The 10,000-nt window shown below is 49.2% G+C and overlaps 1 protein-coding gene across 1 annotated transcript in view; it reads right to left on the reverse strand.

Moving 5' to 3' along the window:
• The window catches only part of MAMLD1 (mastermind like domain containing 1), a 111,497-nt gene that overhangs the window by 100,170 nt on the left and 1,327 nt on the right, over positions 1–10,000 (reverse strand).

A 10,000-nucleotide genomic window follows, 5' to 3' on the forward strand; every position in this document is an offset into this window, starting at 1 on the left:
AGAAGAGGAGGAGGAGGAAGAGGAGGAGAAAAGGAGGAAGAGGAAGATAAAAGGAGAAAGGAAGGGGAGAAGAGGAGGAGGAGGAGGAGGAGAAAAGGAGGAGGAAAATAAAAGGAAAAAGGAGGAAGAAGAGAAGATGAGGAGGGGGAGGAGGAGAAAAGGAGGAGGAAGATAAAAGGAGAAAGGAGGAAGAGGAGAAGAGGAGGAGGACGAGGAGGGGGAGAAGGAGAAAAGGAGGAGGAAGATAAAAGGAGAAAGGAGGAAGAGGAGAAGAGGACGAGGAGGATGAGGAGGAGAAAAGGAGGAAGAAGATAACAGGAGAAAAGGAGGAAGAGGAAGATAAAAGGAGAAAGGGAGAAAAGGAGGAGGAGGAGGAGGAGGAGGGGAGGAGGAGGAGGAGGAGGAGGAGGAGGAGGAGGAGAAAAGGAGGAGGAAGATAAAAGGAAAAAGGACAAAGGGGAAAAGAGGAGGAGGAGGAGGAGGAAGAGAAGGAGAAAAGGAGGAGGAGGAAGATAAAAGAAGAAAGGAGGGAGGGGCGAAAAGGAGGAGGAGGAGAGGAATAGGAGGAGGGGGAGAGGAGGAGGAGAAGGAGGAACTTTAAAAAAAGAAGGATGGGTTAAAGGGTTTTGCACAGGATGGGTTGTTTATAGTCACATTTATGAAATCTTGCTTGCACCCAGGGCCTAAGCCAACCAGCTCTCTTCTCTTCTCTTCTCTTCTCTTCTCTCCTCTCTCCTCTCTCTCCTCTCCTCTCCTCTCCTCTCCTCTCCTCTCTCTCTCTCTCTCCTCTCCTCTCCTCTCCTCTCTCTCTCTCCTCTCCCTCTCCCTCTCCCTCTCCCTCTCCCTCTCCCTCTCCCTCCTCTCTCTCTCTCTCTCTCTCTCTCTCTCTCTCAGAACGGTGGCCTTCCAAGGGCTGCCTTCTCCACAGGGAGGCTGAAGGGGACATCGCAGGAAAACTACCATGGCTTTGACTTGGTCTGGTCTCGAGTTAAAGCTGACCCTCTGGCTTAGTCAAGTAGACCTTGGTTCAACCAGCTAGGCTTTAGCATAAGAGTCAGCCAACGTAGACACACAAACACCACCCCAAAAATAAGGTGTTGGGAATTGTCTTCTTGAGTCCATCCTTTGGGGGGGGATCCTGGAGCTGTGGAACTGGGGGGTGGGGGGCACCCACTCATGAGACCAGCAGGAAAAGTCATCGTGGTCTTCTGAGCAGCCCCTGGGTTGAGGAACTAGACAAGGCCAACCCTACTGGAGGTGCAACGTTCTACCTCCCAACTTTTTCCAATCGCTCGTTCGCACTTCCTGTGTCACCGGAGGAAGTCAAAACTCGTGCCAATAGCCAATCACGATTCCTCTCACCTTTCCAAACTGGGCAACTCCCCCACCACCCTCCAAGAATGATTGGCATTTCCACATCCCAGCGCCCCATCCAAACAGGGGCGCCTCGATGCCTTGACCACACATCCTTCAACGAAGCCTTGGTAGCGCTTCTTTTTTTTTATCAGAGTTTCATGAGCGTGAAGAGTTTAATAACTCCTAGGGAGTTATTTTAGATCAGAGGTCCCCAAATTTGGCAACTTTTAAGACTTGTGGACTTCAACTCCCAGAATTCTCTAGCCAGCAGCTGGCTGGAGAATTCTGGGAGTTGAAGACTACAAGTCTTAAAGTTGCCAAGTTTGGGGGACCTGTGTTTTAGATGGTGGATGATGGGTTCTCTAACATAGTATGAGACAACCACTGCCAGAGAGAAATCTTGCCTTTTCTGTCCATCCCATCCATCTCTCAAGGAACAGGCTTGAATAAGAATCAGATCAAATCAAGTAACTATTATAGCCGGGAAACAGGGATATAAAATCTACAAAGTTTAGTGAATATGAGAGACTAGCTCGATACTCGTGCATCGCTATGAAACTATGTGATCGGGCTTAGTTTTTTGGGAGGAAAATAAGGGGGGGGGAGCGGAATTGTACCTCTGCCTACCAGCATCCATCGGTATTCATCTGGCTAGCGTCCTGTCAGTGTGTGAGAGAGATGAGGACTGTTTGGAAACTGAAACAGTATTTGCTGTGTGAGCAAGGAGACAGCTAGGAGCCTGGGTGTGGCTTAGCTCAACTGTTCTGCACTAAAGCTGCTTGGTGCTGCTGTGAAACTGGAACTGAAACTCCTCCTGTGTTTTGCATTTGGAACAGATTTCTTTTCAGGTGAGGAGGGGGAGTAGAACTCCTGAGCTTCAGAGCGTGATAATAATAATAATAATAATAATAATAATAATAATAATAATAATAATAATAATAATAATAATAATAATAATAATAATAATAATAATAATAATAATAATATAAGAAATACTAATAGCTCTGATGGCCATTTCGAAAAATCCTTTCTTAGTGAGCACCTAGAAGCCAAGAGGAACATATGTGCCAAATTTCCAGTTTGTAGGCTTTACCGTGCTGGAGATTTTGTGATGATGCATGAGGGGCATTTTGCTTTTATATAGAGGGATAAAAACAGATACTGAAGCTTTCTTAGAATTCCTTCCCAACTTTTTAAGCTTCTCGCGTCCTCAGGTGAACCCATTCTAAAACCTGGACAGGTTCCATTTATTATTTGTTAAAATTTTCCTTGGAGAATAGCTTAATACACACCCCTCCTCTCTGTGGCAGCCCCTCAAATACTGGAAGACTGCTCTCCTGTCTCCCCTGGTCCTTCTCTTCCCTAGACTAGCCAGGCCCAGTTCCTGCAACCGTTCTTCGTATGTTTTAGTCTCCAGTCCCCTCATCATCCTGGTTGCTCTTCTCTGCACTTTTTCTAGAGTCTCAACATCTTTTTTTATAGTTTGGTGACCAAAACTGGATGCAGTACTCTAGGTGTGGCCTTACTAAGGCTTTATAGAGTGGTGTTAGTACCTCCCTTGATCTTGATTGTATCCCTTTGTTAATGCAATCTGCAAAGATGCACTTCAGTAAACTTCCCACTGCTTTTTCCTGGTTAGTTTCTCCCACAGAGAAAGGAGTTTCAAAACTAACATGCATTAGGAGTTAATCAGAGATTAAAGAGCTAAACATAGAAAAAATAACAAGGATTATATAATGGGAAAACAACATATTTCCTTACTCGGTGGAAAAGCCAAGTTTCCGAGCGGTAGCTGTTCAAATCAGCTTCATCTCTACTCACAGGAATTAACTCGTAGGTGGAGGACAGTCTAAAAAACAGCCAATATTGGAAGAGGCCCCATCGACTCTCGTTTTTAATGATCGTCTTGACAAAAATACCCCCATATTTGGGACCAAGAAAGAGGAAGCAGTCTGGAATCTCTCTTGATCAAGGATTTTCAAGACAGCTTTAAGACTTGCAGACTTCAACGCCCCAAATTCCTCTTCCAGTCATGTTAGCTGAGGAATTCTGGGAGTTGAAGTCCACAAGTCTTAAACTTCCCAAGTTTAAGCTCAACTCTTGAGGTTTGTGGATTGCCCTAAGGTATCTCAACCTTGACCACTTGAAGATGGGTGGACTTCAACTCCCAGAATTGCTAACATGACTGGAGGAGGAATTCTGGGTGTTGAAGTCCACAAGCCTTAAAGCTGTCAAGTTTGAAGACTCCAGCCCTAAGCCGATGTATTTCAACCTTAACAGTTTTAAGAGGTATGGATTTCCACTCCCAGAATTCCTGTTGGCTGGGGAATTCTGGGAGTTGAAGTCCACCCATCTACAAGTGGCCACGGTTGAGATACACCTCGCTCCAGTCTAGAGCAAAAGGAGGCCCTTCACCTCTTACGAAGCGTCTAATTATTTGGAATAAAATCCCTGCTTGTTTGTGGAATGTGGAAATGGCTCACCCACCGTCTTTCCCTATGACGTGCTTGGTTAACTTTTGGCATCCAGCAGCTCCAGCCATCCCTCAGACAATCCCCCGCTTTATTAGTTGTGCCAAATGAAAGAATCACTTCTATGTTGGCTTGCTCTTTTCTGTTTGCACCCAGAAGTACCTGGCAGCATTAACAGCTGGCTGGATACCCAGAACAGGTTCTGAACAGGTTATTGGACACACCCGTCACCATTCAACCTTACGACGGTGCTGTAAAAAGGGACTCAACAACCACTTTTTTTCACGCTTACGACCTTCGTAGCATCCCCATGCACGTGGGGATCAAAATTCAGCTCGCTAGCGACAGGTTCATACTTACGACCGTTGTGGTATCCCTTTCAACAAGAAAAGCCCATGGCGGAGCCAGGCTCACTTAACAACCGTATGACTAGCTTAACAACGGTGGCGATTCACGTAACAACCCGCCAGGCTCACTTAACAACTGTATGACTAGCTTAACAACGGTGGCGATTCACGTAACAACCGTGGCAAGGTTTGTAAAATAGGGGGGGGGCAAACACACTTGACAAATGTCTCGCTTAACAACGGAAATCTTGGGGTCAGTTGTGGTCATAAGTCGAGGTACACACACAGGCCAGTGGAACAACTGTACCAGACAGAGGCCCTTTAAACTAATCAGACCTCACAGGCTGAAGAGCCCACCCAACCCCTTAATGTACTGGGGTGGCCCCGTGTCTGAGGTTGTACGTCTGGTGAGTAAGGGAGGGAGGAAGGTTAACAGATAACAGACAATCAGAGTTGGAAGGGACCTTGCAGGTCATCTAGTCCAACCTCCTCCACCCAAGCAGGAGACCCTACACCATTTCTGACAGATGGGAATCCAGTCTCTTCTTGAAAGCCTTCAGTGATGAAGCTCCCATAACTTCCAAAGGCAACTTGGTTGATTGTTCTCACTGTCAGAAAGTTTCTCCTTATTTCCTGGTTGAATCTCTCCTTGTTCAGTTTCCATCCATTATTCCTTGTCTGGCCTTCAGGTGCCTTGGAGAATAGCTTGACCCCTTCCTCCTCTCTGGGGCAGCCCCTCAAATATTGGAAGATGCTCTCCTGTCTCCCCTGGTCCTTCTCTTCCCTAGACTAGCCCTGCCCAGTTCCTGCAACCATTCTTCATATATTTTAGTCTCCAGTCCCCTCATCATCCTGGTTGCTCTTCTCTGCACTTTTTCTAGAGTCTCAACATCTTTTTTATAATGTGGTGACCAAAACTGGATGCAGTACTCTATGTGTGGTCTTACTAAGGCTTTATAGAGTGGTATTAGTGCCTCCCTTGATCTCGATTGTATCCCTCTAAGGCAATTTAGGATTGTGTTGGCTTTTTTAGCTGCTGCTGCACACGGCTGGCTCCTATTTAGCTGGTTGTCCACTAAGACTCAAAGACTCCAAGGTTATTTAAAGGTATGTCCTCACTTTATGACAACTGAGTCCAACATTCCCATTGCTAAGCCAGGCAACGGTTTGGGCCAACCCCTTCTTGCCACGTCGTTGGCTAAGTGAATAATTGCAGTAAAATGTTTGGTGTTTCCCTCAGGTAAGCTAGCAAATGGGGGAGGGGGGGGAGTGAGAGAGAGGGGGAGGGAGGAAGGGAGGGAGAGAGAGAGGGACAGAGAGAGAAAGGTGGAGAGGAGGAGGAGAAGCAACAAAGAGGCCACCACACCAAGGTTGCCTCCTCTTCTTCCTCCAGTGGGTTAAACAAGAGAGAGGGGGAGGAGTGAGGGAGAGAGAGGAAGAGGGAGGTAGGAGGAGACAGAGGAAGAGAGGAGAGAGAGAGAGAGAGATAGGAGGAGAGGGAGGAGGAGAGAGAGGGAGGGAGAGGGAGAGAGAGGAAGAGAGAGAGAGAGGGAGAGGGAGGAAGAGAGAGAGGGAGGGAGAGAGGAGGAGGAGAGAGAGGGAGGGAAAGGGAGACAGGGAGAAAGAGGAGAGAGAGGAAGAGAGGAGAGGGAAAGAGAGAGAGAAGAAAAAGAGAGAGAGAAGAGAGAGAAGGAGAGGAGAAAGGAAGAGAGAGACAGACCCCTCCCCACAACCCATTAATCTCCCGGCACCAATGCCAGTACAACACACGGTGCCATTCCTCTCCCCCACTCCTCCTCCTTATTCTCCCCTTCCCCTCCTCCTTCCTCCTAACTCCAGCCTGCAGGAAGGAGAATCCAGCTTTTAAAATGTATTATTCCAGGCAGGAGGAGCATCTGAAAAGAAAAAAGGGGAGGGGGAGAAAAATGTTCTCTCTCTCTCTCTCTCTCTTGTGTGTGTGTGTGTGTGTGTGTGTGTGTGCGTGCGCGTAAACCCTTCCAGGATTACTCTCCTCCTGATCACCCTGGCTACACAGCTCACCCTAAACACACACACACACACTCCTTAGCACAAGGATAACAAAAACCAGGGTTGTGGGGCATTACTGTCAGAAAAAGGCGCCCAGAAGGGGGCACCGTCTCCCCACATGCCCCCAAAAGTCTCTATTGGGGAGGGGTCATCTGCAGACAGGGTGGCAAATTGATTGGGGGGGGGAGGTGAAGAGAGACCCCCCTGCAATTAATCAGGAGGAGAAGCAACAAAGCGACCACCATACCAAGTTTGCCTCCTCCTCTTCCTCCTCCAATGGGTTAAACGAGAGGGGGATCAAAAGAGAGGGAGGGAGGGGAGGAGAGAGAGAGGAAGAGAGAGAGGAGAGAGAGGAGAAGGAGAGAGAAGAGAGAGGGAGGGGGAGAAAAAGGCAGAGAAGGAGAGAGGAAGAGAGAAGGAGAGAGGAAGAGAGGGGGAGGGAGGGAGGAGAGAAAAAAGAGAGGCGGGAAGGAGAAGGAGAGAGGAAGAGAGAGGGAAGAGAAAAAGAGAGAGAGAGGGAGAGAGAAGGAGAGGAGAGAGAGGGGGAGGGAGGGAGAGAAAAGAGAGAGAAAAGAGAGGGGAGAGGGAGAGAAAGAGAAGGAGAGAGGAAGAGAGGGGAGGGAGGGAGAGAGAAAAGAGAGAGAAAAGAGAGAGAGGGAGAGAAAGAGAAGGAGAGAGAGAGGAGGAGAGGGGGAGGGAGGGAGGGAGAGAAAAAAGAGAGAAAAGAGAAGGGAAGGAGAGGGAGAGAGGGGGAGGGAGGGAGAGAAAAAGAGAGAGAAGAGAAAGGAGAGAAGAGAGGAAGAGAGAGGGGAGGGAGGGAGAGAAAAGAGAGAGAAAGGAAGAAGGAGAGAAAGAGAAGAGAGGGAGAGGAGGGAGGGAGAGAAAAGAGAGAGGGAGGAGGAGAGGGAGAGGAGAGAGGGGAGGGAGGGAGGGAGAAAAAGAGAGAGGAGAGAAGAGAGGAAGAGAGAGAGGGAGGGAGGGAGAGAAAAAGAGAGAGAAAAGACAGAGGAGAGGAGAGAGGAAGAGAGCAAAGGGAAAGGGAGAAGGAGAGAGAGGGAGAGAGGGGGAGGGAGAGAAAGAGAGAGAGGGGGAAAGGGGAGAGGAATAGAGAGAGAGAGAGGGAAAGAGAGAGAAGGAGAGGAAAGGAGAACAGAAAAGAGAGGAAGAGATGGAAAGTCTCCAGTCAACAACACGGCCCTTGTATATTCTGCAAAGTGGCTCCTTCAACCTTACCTCTTAATCACTGGGTGAGAAATCAAAATACTTTTGAGGGGGGTTAAAGAAATGAGTCAGCACCGGGTGGAAAGAGACAGAGGAGGAGGAGGAGGAGGAGGAGGAGGAGGAGGAGGAGGAGGAGGAGGGAAAAAAGTCACCACAAGGCAAAGCAAAAAGCCAGGAACTCTAAGGAACTCAGGAACTTTGGAGCAGCTTTTTTCCAATGAGAAGGAAGTTTGATTCTTCCCTGCACCCAGGGACAAGGTGGACAAGCAAACACACACACACACACACACACACACACACCTATACAGCAGTTTGACAGCATGGTAACAAGTGTGTGTGTGTGTGTGTGTGTGTGTTCTGATTCGGATCTCTTCACCCTTTAGAAAAGGATGGAAACAGCCCCCCCGTGGAGTCTTCAGGATGGGGTCCAAGAACACTGTGTGTGTGTGTGTGTGTGTGTGTGTGTGTGTGTGTGTGTGTGGGGAGGAATCCTTTTAAAGATAGAGAACTAGCCAAGGTTTCAGAAGTAGCCCTGGGAGGGGAAGGGGAGCACCCTCATCCACATTAATATCAATATTAATATACTTTTTTCATTCAACATGAAACTCAAGTCAACTTAAAACATTCAAAAATGCACCACAAATACCATTGACTGGGGCTAATAGTTGAGACGGGTTGATGCCACTGTCCCTGGTATCTATTATTATTATTATTATTATTATTATTATTATTATTATTATTATTGTTATTGTTATTGTTATTGTTATTGTTATTATTGTTATTATTGTTATTATTGATAGCTCAACAGCTGAATAACCAAGAACCTAGGAAATTAATCATTGTTATTATTATTATTATTATTATTTAATCTTTAGTGAGATTCACATTGGGGCTCAACAGCTGAAGTCCTAACCAAGAACCTAGGAAATTAATCATTGTTATTGTTATTATTATTATTATTATTATTTAATCTTTAGTGAGATTCACAGCCTTTGGGGCTCAACAGCTGAAGTCCTAACCAAGAACCTAGGAAATTAATCATTGTTATTGTTATTATTATTATTATTATTATTTAATCTTTAGTGAGATTCACAGCCTTTGGGGCTCAACAGCTGAAGTCCTAACCAAGAACCTAGGAACTGTTAAGGTAGTGTCGGATGATATTACTATCATCAATCATCATCATCTTCATCATCATCATCATCATCATCATTATTATTCATTCGGGTTCCTTTGGCTGGGAACGAAAAAAAGCCTCCCTGTTCAAACAAAACACTCGTGTCCAGTCGCATGATTCCTACAGCCCCCCTTTTTCTTCTTCTTTCTATTAAACGCCCCCCATTAAACCTAAACCTGCGCCGTCAGCGATTTCACGCGGAATAAAGGGAAAGCGAGGTTCCGGAGCCGTCCCGCTCCCCGTCTTTTGCCCCCCTAAATCCTCGCGCACAATGAGGGTCGCCTCCGAGGTTCTCCCGCACACACACACACACACACACCCCAGGGCTGCCTTAAGGCAGGGGCCTGATGGGTCCTGGGGCCCTACTCCTCTGTGTATGTTAACCCCTTCAAGGCGCTGTAGCTATAGAGCGAGGTATTCATGGCATCTTGGTTTGGTTGGAAGGGCCCATCCGATCCATCAGGTGGAGGGTGAATTGGATGGACCCGCGGCAGTTTTTTTTTTTTAGTCCGGCGAGGAGGAGGGGTCGGCAGTACAGTGCTTTGCCCGGGGGCCCCATAAGGCTGTTAAGACGGTCCTGCTTTCCTTCCCACCCCCAATTCAACCCCCCGCCACACCCCCATCAGCCCCACGCAGCTTTGTGACAAGCTGGAGGGACCAGCCAGGATGCGGGGGGGGAGGGGGGGAGAGGAGGGGGAAGAGGGGGGAATGGGGGGGAGGAGGAGGGGGAGAAGAGGAGGGGGGAAGAAGAGGAGGGGGGAAGAGGAGGGGGAATGTGGGGGTGAATAGGAGGGGAGGAGGGGGGAAGAGGAGGGGAGGAGGAGGGGGAAGAGGGGGAGACAGGGGGAAGAGGAGGGGGAAGTGGGGGGGAGCAAGGGGGGAGGAAGAGGAGGGGGAAGAAGAGGAGGGGGAAGGAAACGGGGGAGGGGGAGGAGGGACGTGGGGGAGAGGAGGGGAACGGGGGGAGGAGGAGGGGGAACGTGGGGGGAGGAGGGGAAGAGGGGGAAGAAGAGGAGGGGGAAGAGGAGGGGGAACATGGGGGAGGAAAAGGGGGGAGGAGGGACGTGGGGGGAGAGGAGGGGGAATGTGGGGGGAGAGGAGGGGGCGTGAGGTCGAGCCCACCGACTCTGCCTAGCGTGGGGAAGGGGCCCACGGTGCCTGCGTGGGGTGCGCGTGTGAGTGAACCCAAGGAAGCGAGTCAGGAGCGCGTCTCCCCGCTTGCTCGCCTCCGCCGCCGCCGGCAGCTGCTTCTGCGGCTCCCCACCGACCGGCCTCGCCGCGAAGACAGCGGCACTTTGTCTCGCCTTCGCCGAGCGCGCCCGCCGGCCCTGCCCTTCCCCGCCCGCCGCTCCGGAACGAGCCTGCCTTCCGAGAAGCTCCAGCCCCGGCGTGCCTTCCCC

This window comes from Notechis scutatus, chromosome 10 (assembly GCF_049901735.1).
Source record: "Notechis scutatus isolate UNSWTSFEM ecotype Mainland chromosome 10, rNotScu1.2, whole genome shotgun sequence".
In the NCBI taxonomy this organism is placed as follows: Eukaryota; Metazoa; Chordata; class Lepidosauria; order Squamata; family Elapidae; genus Notechis; species Notechis scutatus.